Raw genomic sequence first — 24,619 nt, forward strand, 5'->3', positions numbered from 1 at the left:
TTCTATTTTCTTGGGTCCCATTTACGACTTCTTCCAGGACTTTAAAGTTATCCTCCACCTAGAGAAATATTTTGCAAAGTATGGGTCATGGCCTTTCCATCAAACCACTGTTTAACCACAGTTTGGCAACAGCTGGACCGCAGCCCATGAAGTTAACATTTCAGGAGCTGGTTTCCTGTTCTTTCCCCTTGGGGTGGAGGGTTGCCTCAGATTCACCTGAGGTCTCAGCAGGGGTCACTTGGAAGTTTGTAAAAACATTTATGGGGATGATGCACTAGCCCCCCCCCCCCCCCAGTTTTCTATTCCTTTTTCAACTTGTAAGCCTCAGCTTTGTACAGTGCACACTGGATTAAGTCCTAGGATTATGCAGCTACCAGGTGCCCTTGAGGAGTGCGCTTACTAGTAGGAGAGGGAGTGTTTGTCTTGAAGATTCCTCTGTTGTGAATGGATTCATTTGGAAAGAGATCACTTCACCTCTTGGGGCTTCATTCTGTACCTGGAAAAGGAAGAGGATGTTCAGATGGTTGTTTTGGAGGGTGCTTCCCAAATCATCTGAACTTCTCAGTGCTCCAGGCAACTTTCTAAGATTATAAACTGTAGAAAATGGACTGATCAGCCTTTAGTACAAGTCTTTTCCTGGGTGTTCCCCACACTGATGAAATCCTAGGTCAGGTAGAAAGAAAAGAAAGAAACTCAGTATTACTTAGGAGAGCAAGGTCATGAATTTAACCTTCTTTAAGAGCCACCTGTGTACAATTGTTCTATGACTGTGCTTATTTCCATCTCTCCAACAGATTCCTAAGTCAGCACTTGGTACAGTTTCTGGCACATAGTAGGCATTTAATGAATGTTTATTGACTGACTCATTGACAAGTGCATTGCATTTGTCACAAATAGGCCTTGGGAGATGGAGCATTACAAGTTAGACATCATTTGCAGGAGATGAAAGTTTGAGCCTCACTGGGCTAGATGAAGAGGGCAGGAGCGTCATATCTCACGTAAGCTCTTTATCTACCTAAGTACACTCATCAGTATCCAGATTACTAAATATTTGAATTGGTGAAAAGAGGCCCCATCCTGTGGGGGCATTTGAGCAATGTCCTGATACCATATTGGTTCCCATATATTTTCTGACCCGAAATTTAGGATCTGGACTCTCCTTTCTGATGGTGTCAAGTCTTCTTTTTTCTTTTTTTTTAAAGTAAATAGTATTTTATTTTTTCCAATTACATGAAAAGACAATTTTCAGCATTCATTTTTTATAAGATTTTGAGTTAAAACTTTTTCTCTCTCCCTGCCCAAGATGGTAAAAGCAATCTGATATAGGTTATACATGTACAATCATGTTAAACATATTTACACATTAGTCATGTTGTGAAAGAAGAACCAGAACAAAAGGGAAAAACCACAAAGAACAAAAAAAAAAAGAGCAAAGAAAGGGGAAAATAGCATACTTCGATCTGCATTCAGACAGTTCTTTCTCTGGAGGTGGATAGCATTTTCCATCATGAGTCTTTTGGAATTATCTTGGATCGTTGTATTTCTGAGAAGAGCTAAGTCTGTCAAAGATGATCATCTTACAATGTTGCTGTTACTGTGTATAATGTTCTCCTGGTTCTGCTCACTTTTCTCAGCATCAGTTCATGTAAGTCTTTTCAGGTTTTTGGGTTGTTGTTTTTTTTTGTTTTGTTTTTGTTCGTTTTTAAATCCTGACTGTCTCAAGTCTTGACTCACTCTGGGCTTTACCAGATTGACAAGTTTTGTCAGGGTCTCTTCACAGTGGAGCAGCAGAGGACCTTGAAGATTATCTGGTCCAGTCATCTCATTTGACATCTCAGAGGGCTTACCTGCTTTTTGCTCAGTGGCACTAGGTAATAAGTAGCAGAGCTTGGATTTGGAGCCCCAGGCCTTAGAGGCAGCTCTTTGCTGCTGTACTTATGTGGTCTTTACATTCTTTTTCTTTGATCACTATGTATCTGGACTTTGCTTCATCTTTTTTTTTTTTAAAGCCTGGTATCAGAGATAAGAAAACAATTTGTGTTAGTCACTTTGTAAACTTTAAGGTATGCATAGACATTAATTCCTTTTTGTCCTGTTCTGCTTGGGGTTGGGGAGAGAAAGGTCTGATCATTTCAATATTTGAGCCTCCCAAGTTTAGGCAGTGTTATTCAAACTCCTTGTAAAATGCAGTGCTTGTCAGAATAGGGCAGGGGTACAGTTATTCTGTGGCAGGAACACTGCGATGTCTTAAGACCAGGCAGAAAGGGCCCAGTGAAACAGCAGAGGCCAATAGCTGGTTTTTCCCTTGGTTGAGGAAACTAGACTTAAGAATGTGAAACAGGTCAAATAGTCGTTACGTGTTTATTAAGCACCTGCTATGTGCCAGACACAAAGAAAGGCAGAAGACAGATCTGCTCTCACAGAACTCACAGTCATCGAGGGAGACAGCAGGTAAACAAGATATAGATGGCTGAGTTAGAGTAGGGCATACAAGGAAGGCCCCAGAAATACAGAGAATTGAGGAAGGCTTCTTCCTATAGAGAGTGGGATTTTAGTTGGGTCTTGGAGGAAGCCATGGAATCCAGGAGAGACTTGCAGGGGACAGCCAGGAGAGTTGCCTGGAGAGATGGAGTTATCTTCTGTGAAATAGAGGAAGGAGGCCGGTGCTGCTGGATCATAGAGCCACTGGAGTTTACTGAACAGTGGGGAGGACATCGTTAGACCTGTGATCTATGTAGATTCATTTGACAGCTGAGTGTAGGTTGGACTGGAGTGGGGAGAGACCAGCCAGAAGGCTGTTGTCATTTGATTAAGGTCCCTAGTTAGCTAAAGGTGGTTGGTAAAAGAGAACCAGATTAAAATATAATTGGAAAATGTTTAACAAAATAAATAAAAATACAACATTGCTTAGATAATGTTAATTTGTGGTTTTCTAAGTGGATATGCAGCAATATGAATTTGACACTGCTGTTTTAGAGACTGTAAGTGCTGGGAGTACAGAAGAGGGTGAGGGTGGATCCGGTGGAGTAGGTGGGAAAGGTGGTGGGTCAGATTCAGTGAACAGTGGGAAGAAGAGAGGGCATTCTAAGGGAACTAGGTTTTGATACCCTTTGAGTTAGACTTTATATTTTTCTTTTTCTTTTTTTGTTTTTAAGTGTCTTGTTTTAATTTTAGAAATAAATACACTTAAGAAAAAAATAGAACTTGAAAATTCAGGTCTTCCTGGCTCCAATGCACTCTGCCACAAAAAGCGCTCTCATTTTAGTCATCCAGCAAGCAATCTTAGGGTTTGTCTTTAACTGTTTAGTTTCCTGTCTTTTTGATAATCAGAAATACAGCCAGGAAAGGAAATGACTAATCCTGGGAGATTATAATTACCTTCTTAACCAGATGCTTTCAAGCAAAAGCTGGATAACCACTTAGAGGGAATTGTTGTTCAGCTATCAATTAAAATTACCTCTGAAGACCTTCCAGGTCTGACAGGTGGAAAAATCAAAGGTATAAATAACTTGAAACAGAACTAGAAGTGGACATTAATTTTCTATGCTTCATTTGTTTTTACTGCATTAAACACTTAGGGATAGATATGATTCGATGCCTTTTTTTGTATTCTCACATCATTTGTTGTTGGGTTAATAAGTTCACACTAAATTTTAATAACTAAGGATGACCTTTTTAAATTATGTATGCAAATTGGCATAGCGTGTACAACAGGATTGATCTTTAGGTTATCCAGGGTCCAGTAAAATGGTAGTCACTGATGGTCAGTATGATCACTGAAGCGAGATCCATCAATACAACTTAGTCCACCTTGATGAAGCCGATGTCCTTCGAATACTGCCGGAAGCACAGGTGGCACATGTTCAGGCCGTACTTGCGAATCAGGCCGTGCCGGTGCGAACAGACGCGGCACGACCGAGACCCCTGGCCGAATTTTCGAGGATGGCTCCAGTAGAGCTGCTGTGGTGACCCATGGCGCCACTAGCAAAGACATGAGACAAAAAAAAAAAAAAAAGAGACTTTATATTTTTCAAAATGCTTTCAGTATTACCTTACTCATTCATAAAAACCAACCTATGAGGTGGAAGGCCCATTTTTAAAAGGAGGAAACTGAGGCTCTGAGACTGGAGATCACTCTGCCAGTTAGCGGCAGGCCTTGGATTAAACCCCAGGCGGGCTGATTGTTGGTTTTTTTCAGTATTCTAAGTTATCTTCCGGCTCTTGGCGTCCGATCCCAAGTTACATTCATATTGTGGTTTTTCGGAATGTTTGGACCCTCACCCCATGGAACGGTTTAAAAGAAATTCTTGAGCCACAGTTTGCCTTATAACTTAAAATACGCAGATGTCAGAGGCCTTGTTGCCTCTGAGTCCCGGTTCACTTGCTTCTTGATGGCATGTGCTCATCTTGGATTTAATGTGAAGCGTTAACTGGATGACACAGGGATGATGGGGCAAACTTTTGGTTGAATTCCCCGCCCCCCCAAAGTTGGACAGCTAAGTGCACAGAGCATTGGGCTAGCAGTCAGGAAGCCTCCTCACCCTGAGTTCAAATCTGGCTTTAGACCCATATTAACTGTATGGTCCTGGGCAAGTTCACCCTGAGCACTTAACTCTGCTTGCCTCAAGTTCCTCATGGGTAAAATGAACTGGAAAAGGAAATGGCAGACCACTCCAGTGTCTCTGCCAAGAAAATTACAAATGGAGTCTTGAGGAGTTGTACACAAACTAAAAACTGTGGTTAGAGCTAAAGAATCCCATTCCCTCTGAACTCTTAGTGGCAGTGACATTAAATTCCTGAACTCTGGTTAAGCAATGACCTTGGGCAGGTTACTCCCCTTTCTGAGTCTCAGTTTGGTTTTCTGTAGAATCCTCTAGCCCACCCTCTGATTGTAAATCGTCTCTGCCTCTCAACTACAACTGTTTTCCTCCTTTGGGGCTCACTCAGTCCCTATCTGCTGTGCTGTGGTCAAGGAGTTGTCTGTTAACTTGTAGGATACTTCTCTTCTTCCCTCAGTTCATTGCTGGTGACTTACTCTTCTACCCAGCCTCAGCTGTTACAAAGAAATGGTTATACCTTTGATCTTGCTATCACCCACAAATGTTCCATTTCCTGTTCATGAACCCTTAAATTCCCTTATCTAATCACAGTCTGGCACCATCCCCTTCTCCCTCTGCCTTGCAGCCCCAGCCTTCTTTGTTATCCTTACTGTCACCTCCAGTCCCTCCGTACCATAGTTCTTTCATAGCTTATCACTCCAGCATGGAGTAAATTGTCCTTCCTTCCACATCTTGACCCCTTGGTGAACTGCTTCAACCTATTTCTCACTCTACACTGGCCTCTTTCAAGTCCCTTGTCCCTTTATCCTGCCCTGCCCCGCCAAGCTCCAGCCTTGGATTCCTCCCATGGTCTGCTGCTTCACTCCTATTGTTGTGCTACAGAATCAAGCTGGGGAAATTTATGAAACCATGGGGACTGCTCCACTACAAATTATGTTCCCTAACCTCACCTGGATCCTCGCTGCAGCAAGGCAATCCTTTGACATCTACCTCGGTGACCCACTCTTCCACTTATTATAGCAGCTTTTTCATGCCTTTTCAAACCTCCCAAAGCTCCCTCTTTTCCCACCGTCTCGGTTGAGAACCTTACCTAATTTGCTGAAAATATAGAAGCTGTTGACCAAGGGCTCCCTGTTCTCCCCTCCTCTTCATGTTACATCATGCAGATGCCGTCTGTCATTATCTCCACCTTCACCCCCATCTCACATGGCTGTGCTCTTGACCACGGCCAGCCCCTTTGTGCCTACAAGTGTTCCCATTCCATCTTGTCTTCTCAAGCGGTTTGTTCATATTCTCCCCACCCTCCGTGATCTCTTTTTGTTTATTGGTGCCTTCTCTAATGCCTTCAAACAAGGTTATGTCTTTCTGTTCCTCAAAAAACCCTCACTAGTGTTCCATTCATCCCTGCTAGCTCTCACCTTAAGGCTGTCTGTAATCATTACCTTTCGCTTTCTTTTTACTCACTCTCTTCTTAACTCATCAGTCTGGCTTCTGACCTCATCATTAAACCCAAACTGTTGTCAAAGTTACCAGTGATTTCTTACTCGCCAAATCTCATGGCCTTTTCTCAATGTTTATCCTTCTCGACATCTCTGTAGATGTCGATCACCCTCTTTTTCTTGGTCATCTTTCCTGGCTTTCCTGACACTGTTCTCTCCTTGTTCTCTTCACGTTTATCTGATTACTTCTCCTCAGTCTCATTTGCTGGATCTTCATCTAGGTCAGGCCTGCTAACTGTGTGTCCTACAGGGCTCTGACCTCTTCTCTTATTTCACTTGGTCATTCCCAGAACCTCCAGTTTAAGGAAGATGCCCAGGCCAAAGACATCTTCATCCCTTTGGAGGCTCTGTTGCTGACTCACCTTCCCTTCATCTCCCTTGGGGAACTTAGCTGATCCCTTCTCTCCACACTCCTTCATCTCCTTTTTATGTGTTTAGAATGTAAACCTCTTGAGGGCCGGGACGTCTGTATTCTCAGTGCTCAGAACAGTTCCTGTCACATCCTAATTGCTTAATCAGTGCTTGTTAACTGACTCGATGTTGGTAATTCTCAAACCTCCTTATTCAATGCTAACCTCTCTGCCAATCTCCAGCGTCCCATCTTCACTTACCTGTTGGAAACCACAGGTTGGATGTCCCTGTAGACCTCTTAAACTCAGCATATCCAGAGTAGAACTCATTATTTTCCCCTCCCCCCCAATTTTTCCATCTTCTTAACTCCCTTATTGTTTTTGAGAGTATTGCTGTCCTCCCATTAACCCAGGCTCTTTACCTAGATGGTATCCTTGTCTCCTCCCTCTTTCTCTCTCCCCCATCCGCACCCTCACATCCATTCAGTGATCAGGTCTGCTCTCTGACGTTCTCATTGCCCTGGTACAGACCCTTATTACCTTATGCCTCTCTCACTCAAGACTCATCTCCTCGCCCTTGGCATTTTCATTGACTGACTCTCGTGTTTGGAATTGCCTTTCTCATCACCACCGCCTGGCTTCTCGGGCTTCCTTCAAGGTCCAGCTAAAATCTCGTGTTCTACAGGAAGCTTTTTATCAATCCCGCTTAGTTCTATTCTTTTCCTTCTGTTGATTGTCTCCAGTTTTCTTGTCTGTGACTTGGGTTGAATTTTTGTCTCCTTAGACCGGGAGCTTCTTCAGAACAGGGCTGGTTTTTGGCTTTCTTTGTATCTCTAAGACTTAGCACAGCTGCCTGGCACTTGGTTGTTTATTGACTCACTGACTCACCATAGCAGCTTTTCCAACCCTCCTCATCCCTCCTCAGCTTTCCCATAGCCCCCCTTCTCCCCACCCTCTCACCTGAGAATCTTGCTTCATATTTCATTGAAGATATGGAGGCCCCTCCTTTTACTGAACACTGCTTTTTCCCCCTCCCCCTGATCTCAAATCGCTCTCTGGAGTGTGGCTTCCTTCCTCTTCATTCTACAGAAACTCATCTCTTCACAGTTAGGTTCTCCTAAAGCAGCTCTTTCCTTGTTGTTCTCCTGGCTATCTACCCGCTCCTTCTCAGTCTGCTTTGCCTGGATCTTCTTCCAGGTCAAGTCCAATGACTAAGGGAACTATCTCTCACCCCATATATCCAATCTGTTGCCAAGTCCTGCTGATTTCATAACATCTCTTATCAACTTCCTCTCCTTATCAAACACAGCCACCACCCTAGTGAAGGCCTTTATCATCTCATGCTTTCCCTACCTCAAGTCTTTTCCTGTTCCAGTCTCTTCTCCACTTAGCTGTCAAAATGACCTTGCTAAAGCACAGATCTGACTGTTTCACACACACACACACACACACACACACACACACACAAATAAATTCCAGTGACTCCCTATCACATCCAGAATCAAATACAAAATCCTTTGTTTGGTATTCAGAGCCCTTTGTAACCTGGCCCCTTCTTTTCCAAACTACTTGTACCTCGCCTTCTGCCATGTACTCTGGAATCCAGTGACTTCTATTCTTCTTGAACAAGACATTCCATCTCTGGGCTACAGGATATGGGGGGAGGGGGAGTGTGTGTGTGTGAGAGAGAGATGACAGAGAATGAGGAGCTGAGACTGGCTCCAGTGTTAAAAGCTTAAGTGACTAGGAAGATGGTGTGCCCTTGACAGTAATAAGGAAGTCTGAAAGAAGGGTAGGTTTTGGGGGACAAAATGAGTTCAGTTTTGGACATGTTGAGTTTCAGATGTCTATAGGATATCCAGTTTGAGATGTCAGGCTGACTGCACATCCGTGTGTAGGTTAGTTTCAGAACATACGTTTGAGAATTATCAACATAGAGATGTTAACTGAATCCATAGGAACTGATGAGATCAAATGAAATAATATAGAAGGAAAAAAGAAGAGGAAAGAAGAGGGCCCAGGACAGAGGCCCGTGTGACATCTGTGGTTAGCCAGTGTGACTTGGAGGAAAATCCAGCAAAAGAGACTGAGGAGTGTCTTACGAAGGCATGATGAGGAGCATGAGAGAGTGAGTGGTGTTAGGAAAATCTTGGGAGAAGAGGGTGATTTACTGTGTCAGAGGCTGCAGACAGGCCAGGAAGGATGAGGATTGAGAAAAGACCTTTAGATTTGGCAGTTAAGAGAGGCCCTCCAACATGGGGGCCCTGGTAGGAGCTTAGTGGAGTCAGAACACCCCAGAAGCTGAGGGATGATCTAGGGTGACAGGGCATTCTGAGTCATGGTGGGGAGGTTAGTCAGGAGCATGGCTGGAACAGGGAGCTAACTGATTTGAGAGCTGTTGCCAGGGTAGGATTAACAGGCTTTGATTCCCTGATTGAAGGTGAGAGATCAAAGAGAAAGGTATTTATTTTGTGTGGCCATTTGCTCAGAATGGAGAGGCAAAGAAGCTATAGCTTTTGGTAATATCCTCAGAATTCCTCTTCATCTTCACCTGTCCTCTTCTTTTATTCCCCTCTCGGAGGGAAGACGTGGTCTTCCATCTTAAGGTCAAACAAGGACCTGTAATCTACCCTATCCTGTCTCCTTCTAGAGATACTCCATCAAACATCCCTCCTCTCTTACCATAATTTTCTCCCTATCTTCTTGCTAATTCCTCCAAATGTAAATGCTCTTGGTTGTAACCTAACCTTAGAAAACATTCGCTTGACCCTTTCATCCTCTGCATTTTCTCTGCAAGCTTTCCATCAGCCTCTCTGCAGATGAGTCCTGACCTCATTATGCATTGGCTACTGTTTTTAAGCTATGTCCTGTACTTCCCACAGGGAAGTTTGGAAGGGGAGAGGGTTTTGTGGAAAAGGTAATGAGTTAACCTCACTGAGGGAGTAAAAATACCAAATCGAATTCTTCTTTCCTGTAGCCCACATTGAGATAAATGATAGGGCAATGATACTTAAGAAGATGAAATGAAGAGATACTACTGGATCTGACCAAATATATACTTAAGAAACACATTTCTATTAAATTACATTTCTATTAAATTCCTTTTTTATTAAAAACACTTGAAAGTATTGGTTTAAAAAATTAGGAAGGGGCAGCTAGTGGGGCAGCGGATAGAGCACTGGCCCTGGATTCAGAAGGACCTGAGTTCAAATCCAGCCTCAGACACACAACACTTACTAGCTGTGTGACCCTGGGCAAGTCACTTAACCCCATTGCCTAGCCCCCCCCCCCCCCAAAATAATGAGTTGAGTTTTAGATATGTTGAGTTTAAGGTGTCTATGGAAATTCCAGTTTGAGATGTCCATATCAAATCAGTATTCCAAAACAAAACTACTTATGTTCCTCCCTCTCTCTACCCCTTCCCTTCATTTTCCTGTTTCTGTTGAGAGCAGCACTACAATTCTACCAGTTACCCAAGTTTGTAAACTTGGTGTGACCCTGTGTTCTCTTACATTCATTGGCCATATCTAGTGATATGACATGACACATAACGTCTCTTGTGTCCATCCCCTTTTCTCCAGTCACACAGCTTCCATCATGACTAATTTAGATCTTTTTATCGCCTCTGGCCTGGATGACTGGAATAGGTTTCCTGCTCCTAGTTATGCTCCTTTCTAGTTCCTACTGCGTCCAGTTGCCAAAATGATCTTCATAAGAAGGTCCACTGTATTACCTTCTACTCAGAAAATCCGTAGGTTCTCTGTGGCCTGCAGAAAAAAAACCCCAAAAACCCCAAAACCAAACTTTACCTGACACCGAAGTCCTTCTACAGTCTCGTACTCATCCACCATTCCAGTCTTACTTCACATTACCTTCCTTCTCCTAATTTGTTTTAGCCAAACTGTACTGCTAGCTGTTTTTCATATGCTGCACCCTATCTTCTCCCATCTCTATGTGTTTTTTGTTTCATTCTATTTTTTTAAGTTCAGTTTTATTTCATCCTCAGTTTTGAAATCTTTCCCTTCTACCTTCCCCTACTCATCCATTGAGAAGGTAAGAAAAACAAAATCATTACAGATGTATAATAGTAAAAAAAAAAATTCCTGTATTAGCCATGTCCAAAAAAATAAAAAAGAATGAAAATATGCTTCAGTCTTGAGTCCTTTGGAATTGTGGTTGGACCGTGTGTTGATCAGACCTGGTAGGTCTTTCAGAGGTGTTTATCTTTAGAATATTGTGATTTTATAAATCGTTCTTCTGGTTCTGCTGACTTTACTTTGCATCAGTTTATACGAGTTTTCCAGGTTTCTCTGAAACCACCCACTCCATCATTTCTTAGAGCACAGTAGTGTTCCGTTGCCTTCATGTACCATAGCTTGTTCTTCCCCAATGGATGGGCATCCCCTCAGTTTCCAATTCTTTGCTATCACAAGAAGAGCTGCTATAAATGTTTTTGTACATACAAGTTTCTTTTCTCTTTCTTACAGACTAAGTATAGACTTAGTATTGGTATCCCTGGGTCAAAGGGTGTGCTTGTTTGCTTTTTGGTCAGAGTTCCAAATGACTTTCCAGAAAGGCTAGCCTGATTAGCTGTAGCTCTAAATAGTGCATTCAAATATCTGTTGACCCATAGTCCTTCCAAGAATTGTCATTCCCCCCCCTTTTTTTTTTTTTGCCAATTTAGTGAATTTGATGGGTATGAGGTGTGGTATCAAAGTTGTTTTAATTTGCATTTTTCTAATTATTAGTGATTTAGAACATTTGCTCATACAACTTTTGAGAGCTTGAATTCTTCCTCTGAAAACTGCCTATTTCTGTCCTTTGATCATTTATCAATTAGGGAATGGCTCTTTTTTCTTATAAATTTGACTGTCTTATTATGTCTTAGAAATTAGACCTTGACCAGAATCTTGCTGCAAAATCCACCCCCCCCCTCCTGTTTCTCTTCTGATTTTAGCTGCATCAGTTGTATTTGTGTAAAATCTTTTAATTTTATGAAACCAAAATTATCTTTTGCTTCCTTTGAACCTCTTTCTCTATCCAGTCATGAACTCTTACCCTATCTATAGACTTGACAGGTAATTTCGTACTTGCTCCTAATTTGCTCATGATGTCACCCTTTTTGTGTAAATCTGGGACTCATCGGAAGCTTATCTTGCTATTTCTTAAGTGTGGCGTGTTGGTCTGTTCTTAGTTGCTGCTAGACTTATTCCCAGTTTTCCCAATAGTTTTTGTCAGAGGGTGAGTTCTTACCCCAGTGACTGGAGTCTGTGGGTTTATGAAACGCTAGGACCCTGTGGATCTCCTCTGTGTCTTACTCAACACCAGATTGCTTGGATACCTACAGCCTTGGGGTAGTTGACCATCTGGTACAGTCAGCCCCTTCCTTCCTTTTTTTGTCCACATTCATTTCCTTGATAGTCTTGACTTTTTCTCCCTCCAGATGAATTTTACTATTTTCTCTAATTCCATATGGTAATTCTTTGGTAGTTTGATTGGTGTGGCACTGAATACCTCAATTAATTTCGGTAGTATTCTCTGTTTTTATTATATTGGCTCAGCCTGCCCATGAGCAATAGTCAATAAACATTTATGAAGTGCCTACTCAGTGCTAGGCACACATGCACTCTCAAGGAGCTTCTCTCTCTCTTGTCATTTAGATCTATCTTTATTTGTGTAAACACTGTTTTGCGATTGTGTTCCTGTGTGGGTCTTGGCAGGTAGCCTCCCAAGTATTTTGTGTCTTGCCATCCTTGTGTCTTCACAAGCCACCCCCATATTTGGAACGCACCCCTCCCTCGACCTCTCCTCCTTACTTCTTCGCCTTCAGGCGCGGGGCTCGGTTCAGTCGCCATCTGGTCCAGGGGCTTTCTGCGATCCCTGTGGCAGCCCGCGCTCTCACTGGATTCTCGCTGTGTCTTCTAGCGCTGTGGTCCTTTCTTCAGGGCACATAGGAAGTAAATGCTTAGAAATGACTGACTAGTGACGCTTCTTAGATGTTTATTGTAGCGTTTTAAGAATTCTGAGTAGATAGTGACCCCTCCTCATATTAGAACTTTAAAAAAAAAAATCCAAGCCAACTGGGAAAATAGAAACTTCTAGTATTTCCACGCCTCCAGGAAGCAACCTGTGTTGTTAGTGGTTAGTGCTTGTGCTGGGAAACCTCCTTCTTCATGCCTCAGTTTCTTTCTCTGTTTAGCCATTTCCTGCCAGATGGGGCCTAGTACAGAGGGTGGCCAACCACAGCTCAAGGATCTAGCGTCCACCTGAACTCAGAATAGTGTTGACGTTTTAGAATATGATTTTAAATACAGTTGTTGTTCAGTCATTTCAGTCCTCTCTAGCTCTTCTTGGCAGAGATGGTGGAGTGATTTGCCATTTCCTTCTCCATCTCATTTTACAGATAAGAAAACTGAGGCAAACAGGATTAAGTGAGTTACCCAGGGTTGTACAGATAGTAAGTGTCTGACACCAAATTTGAACTCAGAAAGATGAGTCTTCTTTACTGCAGCCCTGGCACTCTGACTGCTGTACTATCTAGCTGCCCCACTTTAAATGCAGTAAAACTATTTTTAAAATATAAACACCATTCTGAGCTAGGGGGCAGAGCACAGATGTCCCAATTACCTGCCGACTTCTAGACTCTGCTGTTTGTGGGGTTTTTTAGTCTCACTCCCCTCTTAGACTTAAAGTTTTTCAGGACATGACTGGGGCTCATCTAAATTTCGTGCCCCTTCCCCACCCCCACCCCCCAGCACCCAGTAGGTACATAGCAAGCACTTAATAGATTGTTGTTGTTTGAAGGTTGTGAGCTTTTGTTTTCATATGTCCCCTAAACTTAGTCTTTGTGGTTATCTTTTGTTGTTCTGAGGTGCTCTTTCACAACTTTAGAAGAGTTTTAAGCTGTCAGTAGTCAATAAGCATTTATTAAGGCCTCCTCTGTGCCAGGCTTTCTGATAAGCTCAGAGAATACAAAAAATGAAAAAAGATAAACAGTTCCTGTCCTCAAGGATCTTGCAGTCTAATGGGGGAAGCTTCCATGCTAAAGGAAGCTCAAAGGAGGGGTGGGCAGAGTAGGAGGAGGCATGGGATTGCAGGGGCCTGGTGGAAAAGTCAGAGAAGGCCCATAGTGTGGTCAAGTGGGCAGTGAACCTTCTCCTAAAATGGACACCTGGGAGCTCCTGGCCCTGCCCTGCAGTCAAAGGGCAGAGGGTGGTGATGATGGTCCTTAGACAGATAGGATCTCTCAGGACGGTAGATGAGCTTCCTGGGACCTGGGGAAGAAGTTGGTCATGAGGGACAAGCTGGGATTACTTTGTTTAAACTGAAAGGCGTTGGCCTTCCTCTGCATATGCTAGAGTATCTTGAGAAGCTCAGAGATAGGTACAGACTTGGGATTCTAACAGGCAGGCTTTCTATAAAATAATCCTTCCACTATGCCCAAAGGTCTGTAAAAATTTTTTGACCCAGCAATAGCACTTCTAGAGCTGTATCCCAAAGAGGTCATGCAAATGGGAAAAGCACCCACATGTACAAAAATATTTAGAGCAGCTCTTTTTCTGGTGGCAAAAAATTGGAAATTGAGGGGATGCCCATCAGTTGGGGAATGGCTAAGCAAGTTGTGGTACATGAATGTAACGGAATACTATTGTGCTATAAGAAATGATGAACAGGCCGACTTTAAAAAAAACCTGGAAAGACTTGTATGATCTGATGCTGAGTGAAGTGAGCAGAACCAGGAGAATGTTGTAGACAGTAACAGCCACGTTGTGTGATGACTAACTTTGATAGACTTAACTCTTTTCAGCAATACAAGGATCTAAGACATCTCCAAAGGTCTCATGATGGGAAATGCTATCCACAAAGAAGAAAGAACTATGGAGTTTGATTGTAGATCAAAGCAGACTATTTGCTTTTTTTTTTTCTTCTGTTGCGTTTTGTTTCCTCTTTCTTGTGGTTACTCCTATTGGTTCTAATTCTTCCTTACAACATCACTAATGTGAAAATATGTTTAATAGGAATGTATATGTAGAGCCTGTATCAGACTGTGCGCCATCTTGGGGAGAGAGGTGGGGAGGGAGGGGGAGAAAAATTTAAAACTCAAAAGCTTATGGAAGTGATTGTTGATAATTCAAAATAAATTAATTTAAAAAAATAATCCTACCAAGCGTTATTAACTCCAAGGCATCAGGAAAGGGCAGGCCAGTGATTCAGATGGATTTGAAAGGCCTAGATTCAGAGAGTCACAAGTGATTATTCAGAGACTCATGCATAGAATAAAAACAGAGGTGGAAGCATCCATAGTCATCTTCTAGTTCACATCTCTCCTTTTACAGATGGCAGAGCTTGGGCTCATGGGGGGAGAGGGAATTATCATGGGCCACTGGTTAGTGGGAGGGTTTGAATCCACAGCTCCTGGCGCCTTCGTCTAGAGGGTTCTTTTCACAATGCCATCCTCCCATCCCCATAGGAAAAGGCAGTGGATTGGGAGCTAGCACACCTGCGTTTGAGTGAAGCCGTGGCCACTCAGTGGCTCTGCAGCCTTGGCTAGATCGCCTCATCTGTTTGATCCTCTTTTCCTTATCTGTGAAATTTAGGGAAATTGGGCATCTTGATCCCTCAAGTCCTTCCTGGCTCTAATGGTCTGAGCTGAGTCTTTGAGTTAAAGTGCGTCAGTTAAATGTTATGAAAAGTCTTCTGCCTTGACCGACAGTGGGCAGGTTAACCCAATTAACTTGCTGGGATCTCTTCCTGGGGGCCTCTGCTTAGGTTAATGTTCTCCTTTTATATCAGGGCTGTACACACTCAAGATTCTTGTAGTATGTAATGTCTGCCTCTGGGTTATCAGTAGTCTGATTAACAAGTGGGAAGATGGTTTATTCTCCAGTAAGTGCAGTTTTTAAAAAAGATAAACTAAGAGCTTGGTGTGTCATTTTTTCTTTGCCTTGCAGCTTTTCTTAGTGATTGTAACCGGAAGTGATAGATACTTTCTCAAGCAAGTTGGCCATTACTTTTAGTTTTGTCCAGTATCAACTTTTATTAATATAAATTTATTTTGAAAGTTTTAAGACTAACATTGAACAGCAACACGACCAATTCCACTTGCTTAAAAATTTATATTTAATATCTTTTAAATGTTTTTAATGCCAAAAAAGCAGTTTTATATGCACAACTGAACACAAGAGGATTGTATATGAAATTACAGTTTTTTTAAAAAGGAGATAACCTTTTACACATTTTCATTTTTGTACATTTCTGCACATTTTCATTACTGCTTAATGTATACATGCTTCTGTCTGAACTTGTTTCTGTTCTCTTCTGTACACTTTATCATTTTTTGATGAAAAAAACTTCAAAAATGTTATTTATTTTAAACGTTTTTTCTTTTTAAATTGAGTTTCAGATTTTCTCCCTCCCAAACATTCCTTCCCCACCCACTGAGAAGGCAAGCAAAATGATATCAATTATATATGTGAAATCATGCAAAACATTTCCATATTAGCCACTGCAAAAAAGAAAAAAAAATGAGAACACTGTGCTTCAGTCGGCACTCAGTTTATTGGTTTTCTCTCTCTGTCTCTCCCTCTGTCTCTGTCCCTGTCTCTGTCGCTGTCTCTCTGGAGGGTGGATAGCATTTTTTCATCACAAGTCCTTGGGAATTCTATGGGATCATTGTTTTGATTAGAGTAGCCAGGTGTTTCACAGTTGATATTCATTATAACATTGTTATTGTACACACAGGTCTCCTGGTTCTTCTCACTTTACTTTGCATCAGTTCATATAGGTCTTGCCATGTTTTTTTCTGAAAACCACCCCCCCATGTCATTTCTTATAGATTTTTATGTGCATTTTAAAAAATGTTTGTGTCCCTCTTTTTCATCAACATTGCTACCTCTCTTCCTCGTTAAAAAAAAGTTAGAGAGAAAAAGTCCTTCTAACTTAATCAAGCCAAATAACCTCGCATGTTGGCCATAATCCACAATTTTATGTCCCTTTCTGCACCTTGAGTCATATTTCTTAAGTCTTTAAGAAGTTTTTTTCTTTCCGATATCATTATACTTGTATAAATTGTTCACTTGGTTCTGTTCACTTCACTTTGCGTCAATTCATACATCCCAAGATTCTATTCAATTGTCTTTTCTCATTCCTTGTGGTGCGGTAATTTTCTATTAACTCTCATACTATAGTTTGTTCCACCAATCCCCATTTGATGATCACCTCTTTAAGATTCTAATTCTTTTTAACCTTTTCGCTTTTCATTCCCCCTTCAGAAGTAGGCAAGTTGGATTTCTTTTCTCTTTTTAGTGGTTCCCTACTAAATATCATCCTCCCTCTTAAAATTCTCTTCAGCCCATTCACTCCTATTTAATTCCCTGTTGAGTTTGATATATTTCTTTTCTTTCTTTCTTTCTTTCTTTTAAGGCAATTGGGGTTAAGTGACTTGCCCAGGGTCACACAGCTAGTAAATGTCAAGTGTTTGGTGTGAGACTGGTTTTGAACTCAGGTCCTCTTGACTTCAGGGCCGGTGCTGTATCCACTGTGCCACCTAGCTGCCCCTAGTTTGATATATTTCTATACCACTGTGTGTGTGTGTGTGTGTGTGTGTGTGTGTGTGTGTGTGTGTGTGTGTGTGTGTGTTTAAACCCTTTGTCCATTCTGATAAGAGGGAGGCTCACTTGATGTCTCCTCCCACCCCTTCCTCCATATTTGCATATCTCTTCTTCTCAAGAACCCCAGTTAGAGGAATAGTAAGTTCTCTTGCCTTCTTCCTCTTTTATGTATTACTATATTTCTTTTACTTTCCTTTCTCTTTCCCCCCATAAAACTCTCAGAACCCATTCATCTCAGGTGCTCTGTTTTTCATGATTGAACTCCCTCAGTACCCATGGAAGACATCTGAAGAAGCTTCTTTCTGAAGGGACGTTTGTTTCTTCTCCATTAGAGTGTTAGCACTACGTCATAACCTAGCCTTGCCAACTCCTCCTATAAACCTTCCTTTCCTATGGTTTTTCCACCGTAGAATTGTGCTCTGCTTTTCCCAATCGATTTTCCTTGGTTGTATGTTTGTAGGGCTTTTTCCCTTTTGGAATATTGGATTCCGTGATATCCTCTTTATGCTGGAGGCTGGCAGCTCTAGGGTTGATCCCGAATGTAGTTCCTTGTGACTTGAGCTGTTTCCTGGATGCTTGCAGAGTTTTTTCTTTACCTTTCAGGAGATGATAGAAGGCTTCTCTCTGGCATTTCTTTGTCCTCTGGTTCTAATAGATTTGGGAAGTTTTCACTTAGGATTTTTTGAAATACAATGTCCAGGCTTTTTTTTCCCCCCTAAAAGTGATGTTTTTCAGAGAATCCAGTGATTCTTAAATAATCTCTGCTTGACCTACTTCCCAGGTCATTTGTTTTTGAAAAGTTTTAGGGCGTTTTTAAGTTCTAATAGTTTAAGACTGCCCTAAGACTTTTTGGACACCCTTTATATCTTTCATTTCTGTCCGTTCCCCCCTTCCCCCAGTCTTTTTCATTTTTTTCAAAAACTATTTTTTGCTCTCTCAGAGTCATTGATTTCTGCTTTTGCCTCTTCTAGTTTTCAGGGTGTCTCTTACTTGAGTAAGGTTTACTCCATTCTTCTAAGCTATTTCTTTTCCTGTTATTTTCTTCCATGACTTCCATTTCATTTTCTACCTTTTGCTTCATTTCTTCTAAGTATTCCTATAGTCCTTGTGGAAAATTCATTTTTTCGCCCTTGTCTCTGCCGGCAGTTGTTACAGAGTTAACTCTCTCTTGGGGAGCTCTTCAGTTTGTGATACTTTTTAAATACTGTTCAGAATCTTTGGTTTACTCCTCTCTCTGGCTTTATTTCCTGAATGGAGGCTTTGTGCCGGGGCCAGACTCTGCCCCCTGCTGTCCCTTTGGACAGAATGTAAAGGGTCTGTCCTGCCTGGTATCACACTGGGTCCTCTCGATTCCTGCTCCAGCGTTCCAGGCTTGGGCTCCTCTGGATCTTTGAGGTTCAGAATGCTGGATCTTCAGGGTCCTTTAAGGTGTCTCAGGCCAGGGTGCTGGGGACTCGGGAGCCCTGTGTCTTCTGGGCCGTGGCTCCCACAGGACACTTCTGGATCTTCGGTGGTTGGCGGGGCTTTCGACTCCTCCCTTGCTCACACCCCACAGATGCATTCTGTGGTCAAGTCTTGTTTCTGCTTTGTGACTTCTTTCACGGGCTCTCTTGTCACCACCGAAAACAGCCTCCACGTCAGTGCGGGTCCCGTCACCTCATGGCTGGACTATTGCAGTGGGCCGCCGGCTGATGTTCCTGCGATGAGGCCCTCCTCATTCCCTCTTCCACCCAGCTGTCACAGTGTTCTTAAACCACAGGTCTCATCGTGGACCCCCCCACCCCCCCTACCCCAATCCATTTAATAAGCTTCAGAGGCTCCCTCCTATCTCAAATATAAAAGCCTCCACGGTCTGGCCCCTTGCTGTTTCTCTAGTCTTCTTACAGGTTTTTCCCTTCTGGGCAGCCCGTGATTTGGCTATTCCTAGAACCTGAGCACCTGCCCCTTCATCTCTCATTCCCCTGCCTTTTCTCTGGTTGACCCCCCAGGCCTGGAATGCTCTGCCTCCTCACCTCTGTCTGCTAGCTTCCCTGGCTTGGGCAGGAGGCCTCGCCCAGGCCCCAGCAGCTGGGCCTTTCCTCTGAGCTTACCTTCCATTTACACTGTGGAGGTCTCATGGGTACAGCTTTTTACATTTTGTTGCCCACATTAAAATATGAGGGCAGGGCCTGTGTGTTTGGATCGCCAGCACTTAGTGCAGGGCCTGGCACAAAGTAAAGCTTAATAAAAGCTGATGACCGATTCACCAACGACAAAGAAGGGAAGGAGTTGTGTGTTTGATAGCTTTTTTTGTTTTTGTTTTTGTTTTTTGTGAGGCAATTGGGGTTAAGTGAGTTGCCTACGGTCACACAGCTAGTAAGTATCATGTGTCTGAGGCCAGATTTGAACTCGGGTCTTCCTGACTCTGGGGCTGGTGCTCTATCTACTGTGCCACCTAGCCGCCCCCAGAGTTGCATGTTTGAAGCTCTTACTTGGTGGCAAGCCTGTCGGTGCATAAAGTCTCCCCAAATACTAGTGAGGATTCTTTTTGTCCATTTATTCTCATCCACTTTTCTCTCTATTTGGTTCTAGCTCAGAGGTCTCTGCATTTGTTCTCTATTCTTTAATAAAAGTCTTTCTTTGTCCTTCATCATAATTGTCTGTCTTAAAGCAACTCTTGACATTAATGTACCACAGTTTAACTTATTGATGTTTGCCGGCACCCACTTTACATTCTGCCCAAAGTAGGTCCTGAGGTTCATAAGTTGGCAGAGACAGAAGTAGTTTACTCCTTTTTGTGAATCCCTCTTTGGCACCTGAGTAAACTTCAGACATTTTGTGTGTGTGTGTGTGTGTGTGTGTATATGTGTGTGTGTATGTGTGTGTAATGCGTGCCTTGAGATTCAGATGTCAAGAATTAATCACACAAGTATCTGCTTAAGAAATGTAAAATAATTGTAGGAGGATGCTAAAACACGAGGATCCTGGATCAGTTACAGCATCCCGTGAAAGCTGTTTGGCAGTGTCCTGGGTGGAGACTGACCAGAAGAAGCCAGCAGCCTGAGCTCACCTGGCGGATCCCAAGCGAGATCGTCTCAGACCTTTTCCTCTTCTCTCTTCTGCATTCCCTCTTTTTACGTTTTTCCTCATGCTTCTCCACCAGGCTCTGATCACAGTAACGACCGATCCTATTTCTGTAATGCTTTTGAGATGTACAATAATAGCTCATCTTATATTAGCCTTGTGAGGGAAGGTGGCATTGTGTGAGAGCAGTATGTCCATTTTACAGATGAGCTTATCGTGGCTTAGCATGCTTTAGGGACTTGCCCAAATTCACACAGCTGGTAGTGAGGACCTGGCATGGGTTGGCTGTATCAGATTTATAGACACACCCTCTGGGGAGATGAGTTTATTAGCCCTTTATCAGGGCCCTGTTGTGTGCAGAACACGGAACCAGGTGCTAGGGAGGTCAGAGAGGCCATGCCCTCATGGAACTTGTAAGCAGGGAGACCAATTAGGAAGATTGGGTTTAATGCAGCCACCATTTATTGCCTGCTTGCCCTTTATGTAAAAGGCCCTGAGGGCACAAGGGAGAAAAAAACCGAATGGGACAGGCACACACCCTGTACACTGATTAAAAAAAGATACAACATTTTGTTTTGTTTTTTCCAAGAGGGGCAGATCACTTAAACGTAGGGGTGTCAGGAAGGACTTGTGTAGGGAAAAGGGGATGTACACATTAGAGATGTGGGGGATCGCTTGGACAGAGTGAGAGAGAGAGGGTGGAGAGAACGTCGTGTGGGGGCAGAGCTAGGAAGTGAGCTGGACTGCCCCCAGCTGGCTGGTGAGGTCGGTGGGGGCCATGAGATGGAGAGGGGTGAATGCCGGGTGGGTGAGGAGTCTGTGTTTTATCCTAGTGGCTATAGGAGACCCCTGAAAAGGTGGGAAGTGACGTGGATGAGATCTGCGTTTTAGGAGTATCAGTTGGATGTGGGCTCCTTGACGTTGTGTTCTCCTTTTCTGAGTGGAGAAGGTAACAAGTTTTTCATTGTAGTAAAATCCTTGGGGATTAAAGTGAATGCATAGTAGTGTCTCCCTCTCCCCTGCCCCTGTTTGAAATGCATTTGCTGTGTAAGATCAGAATTGGACTTATGTATTTGATTTTGATATGGGGGGAAACAGCATGTACACATGTAAGTCTGTACAGACAGATAACAAGACCATTTCTGGGCTCAGGGCAGTCACTAGGAATTGGTGGGTGGGGGTCAGGGAAGGCTTCCGTGCAGAAGGTGGCACTCAAGCCACCCTTGGGAGGAAACAAGGGGTGCCAAGAGGCCGAAATGCAGTCTCAGAGGTGGATTCTGTCATCCCAACCACCAAGCCCTCCACCCTGCCTGGGAAAGCTGTGCTCGTATTATTTATCTAGTATCTGGTGTGATCTTTGTCAGTCCCTCCTTTTCATTTCCGCTCTACCCATTCTCAGCTAAATCATTTATTTACAAGGTAGGAGCTCAGGAGAGAAACAGGATCTCTTCTGAATTGGTCAAGAGGGTAAAAGCGCATGTTTCTGTGGTTCTTTTCTCATAAAAGCCTTATGACATAGGTAGTACTATTTATTATTTTTAGTTTTCAACATTCATTTTTATAAGATTTTGGGTTCTCCCCCTTTCCCCCCCTTTCTCCCCTCCCCAAGACAGCAGGCAATCTGATAAAGGCTATACATGTACAATCATATTAAACATATTTTTGCATTAGTCTTGTTGTGAAAGAAGAATCAGAACAGAAGGGGAAAATCAAGAGAGAGAGGGAGAAAAAAAATAGTATGCTTCAATCTGTATTCAGACTCCATAGTTCTTTCTCTGGATGTGGATAGCATTTTCCATCGTGAATCTTGGAGTTGTCTTAGATCCTTGCATTGCTATCAAAGTCAGTCATTGCACAGTGTGGCTTTTACTGTGTACAGTGTTCTCCTGGTTCTGCTCATTTCACTCAGCATCAGTTCATGTAAGCTGCTATTTATTTTATTACCCCCTGTTTACAGATGCGAAAACAGTCGAGGACCTTCAAAAGTTGATGACTTCCGGAAGTCCTGGAGTAAAACTCCATGACGGGACTTAGGACTTGAACGTAAGGCTGTGGTGGAATTCAGGTTGGGAGTTTGCTGATGTTTACTGTCTTGACGGCGGACTTGTAAATTATAAAGTGCTCTATAAGTAGAAATCGTGTTGTAATTTTTTTCACCACACATGAAAGGCAACACTGAGGTGGCGCAGTGGGTAGAGCGGTAGGCGTAGAGTTAGGGAGACCTGAGTTCAAATGTGGCTTCAGACACTTGTAGTTGTATGACCCTGGGCAAGTCACTTATCCTCTGTTTGCCTCCATTTTCTCAACTACAAAATAGGGATAACAACAGCACCTACCTCACAGGGTTGTTGTGAGGATGAAATAAGATCAATTTGTAAAAGTTCTCAGTGTAGTGCCTGGAAGATAGTGGGTACTGTGTACATGCGTATTGTCTCTCTTCCTCTATAAATGTTTTCTTTTCCCAAAGACTGTAAACTTCTGGAGGTTGGGGACCTCTTTTGTCGTGCCAAAATGTAAGAACTGGTTAGTACCTTAGAACACTGACCATACTGAGAAAAACTTGTCTGCCAGATGATAGACCCCTCTGAACTGAAACTGATTTTCCTTGGATGACAGAAACACAGTTAGTTCTTGGTGCCTTTCTCTACTGATTAGACCTGTTGGAGCTGCTGTGGGTCACACAGCCTTCAGACGCCTTTGGCCCTATGCCATTAGAGCCAGCACAACTCAGAGGTGGTGTTGTTCCAAATGTCCCTGGATAAGTGACTTTTCCAGGGTCACCCAGGTTAATGGCAGAGCCAGAATGAGACCCCACTTCTTGAGATTCTGACTATTGTGCTTGTTTGGCTGCATCCTGCTGCTTCTGTTTTAGAGACATGGAGATGAAACACATGCTCATATGCTGGGGTGAGGAGAGGTGAGTAGACAAGACTGAAGAAGATCTGGAAGTTTTAATGGCTTCTGAGCTCAAGATGAGGTGAAAGTATGACAGGTCAGCCCAAAAAACAAGTTGACTATTTTATGGTTTTGTTGAGTATAGAGGTATAGAGTATAGAGAGTATAGAGTCTGGGTGACTCCTTGTAGGACATGGTCTAGAAGGGATTCTTGTTACAGTCTGCTTGGACATTGGATGTGGCCTCCTTTCAACTCTGAGCTTGATCTCAGCTCTTTAGGACAGCATTACAAAAGCGTTGGTCATAGAGGGACTTTTATCAGCTGCCCTTGTTGCCTGTGACTCATCCCTGGGGTAACCCTTCCAGGTGGTATCTAATAAGACCCAATAAAAGAAGTCTTTCTGATCTTTCTATTTCTGCAGGTCTCCTAAACTAGCCCTTACTGGGGTTATAACCTTTCCTGTTCCACTGTTCCCTCGTGAGTTGGGCATGCAAAAGTGTTTTGTAGTTGGTAGGTTTTTTTTAAACTTTAATATTATTTTATTTTTTCGAATTATATGTGCGCATGTTTTCAGCATTCAGACAATTTTCTGCATTCCTTTTTTGCAAGATTTTGAGCTCCAAATTTTTCTCCCTCCCTTCCTTCCCTCTTCCCTTTCCAAGATGGAAAACAATCTGATATGGGTTATAGATGTGCAATCATGTAAAACATATTTCTACATTAATCATGTTGTGAAAGAAGAAACAGAACAAAAGGAAAATGAAAACAACAACAAAAAAAGCATAACACTATGCTTTGGTCTGCATTCAGACTCTATCAGTTCTTTCTCTGGATGTGAATAGCATTTTCTATCGTGAGTCTTTTGGAGTTGTCTTCGATCATTGTATTGCTGAGAAGAGCTAAGTCAGTCATAGTTGGTCATTACACAGTGTTGCTGTTACTGTGTACAATCTTCTGGTTCTGCTCACTTTACTCAGCATCAGATCATGTAAGTCTTTCCAGGTCCCCCCTCCCCCCCCAATTTATTTATTTATTTTTAGTTTCAGCATTCACTTCCACAAGATTTATTTCTACCCATTTCTCCCCTCCCCTCACCCCACGACAGGATGCATTCTGATTACCCTTTCCACCAATCTGCCCTCCCTTCTATCACCCACCTCCCAACATCCCCTTCCCCTTCTATTTTCCTTTAGGGTAAGATAGATTTCTATACCCCATTGCCTGTGTATTTTACTTCTCAGTTGCATGTAAAAACAATTTTTAAGAGTCATTTTTTAAAACTTCTGAGTTCCAGATTCTTTCCCTTCCTCCCTCCCTCCCCACCCACTCTCATTGAGAAGGCAAGCAATTTGATATAGGTTATACATGTGTGGTCACACAAAACACTTCCATAATAGTCATGTTGTGAATGACTAAATATTTCCCTCCATCCTATCCTGCCCCACACACCCCTCATTTATTCTATTCTCTCCTTTAACCCTGTCCCTCCTCAAAAGTGTTGCTTCTGATTACCCCCTCCCTCATCTGCCCTCCCTTCTATTACCCCTCCCTCTCTTATCCCCTTCCCCCTACTTTCCTGTAGGGTAAGATAGATTTCCATACCCAATTGAGTGTGTATGTTATTCCCTCTTTAAGCCAAATC

General features: G+C 42.8%; 1 protein-coding gene and 1 pseudogene across 1 annotated transcript in view; one reads left to right on the forward strand and one right to left on the reverse strand.

The window, feature by feature from the left end:
* The window catches only part of ZNRF3 (zinc and ring finger 3), a 148,694-nt gene that overhangs the window by 24,458 nt on the left and 99,617 nt on the right, over positions 1 to 24,619 (forward strand). The window lies entirely within an intron of this gene.
* On the reverse strand, positions 3,787 to 5,545 carry LOC114043853 (annotated as a pseudogene).

This window comes from Vombatus ursinus, unplaced genomic scaffold, assembly GCF_900497805.2.
Source record: "Vombatus ursinus unplaced genomic scaffold, bare-nosed wombat genome assembly UNPS02001287.1, whole genome shotgun sequence".
NCBI lineage: Eukaryota > Metazoa > Chordata > Mammalia > Diprotodontia > Vombatidae > Vombatus > Vombatus ursinus.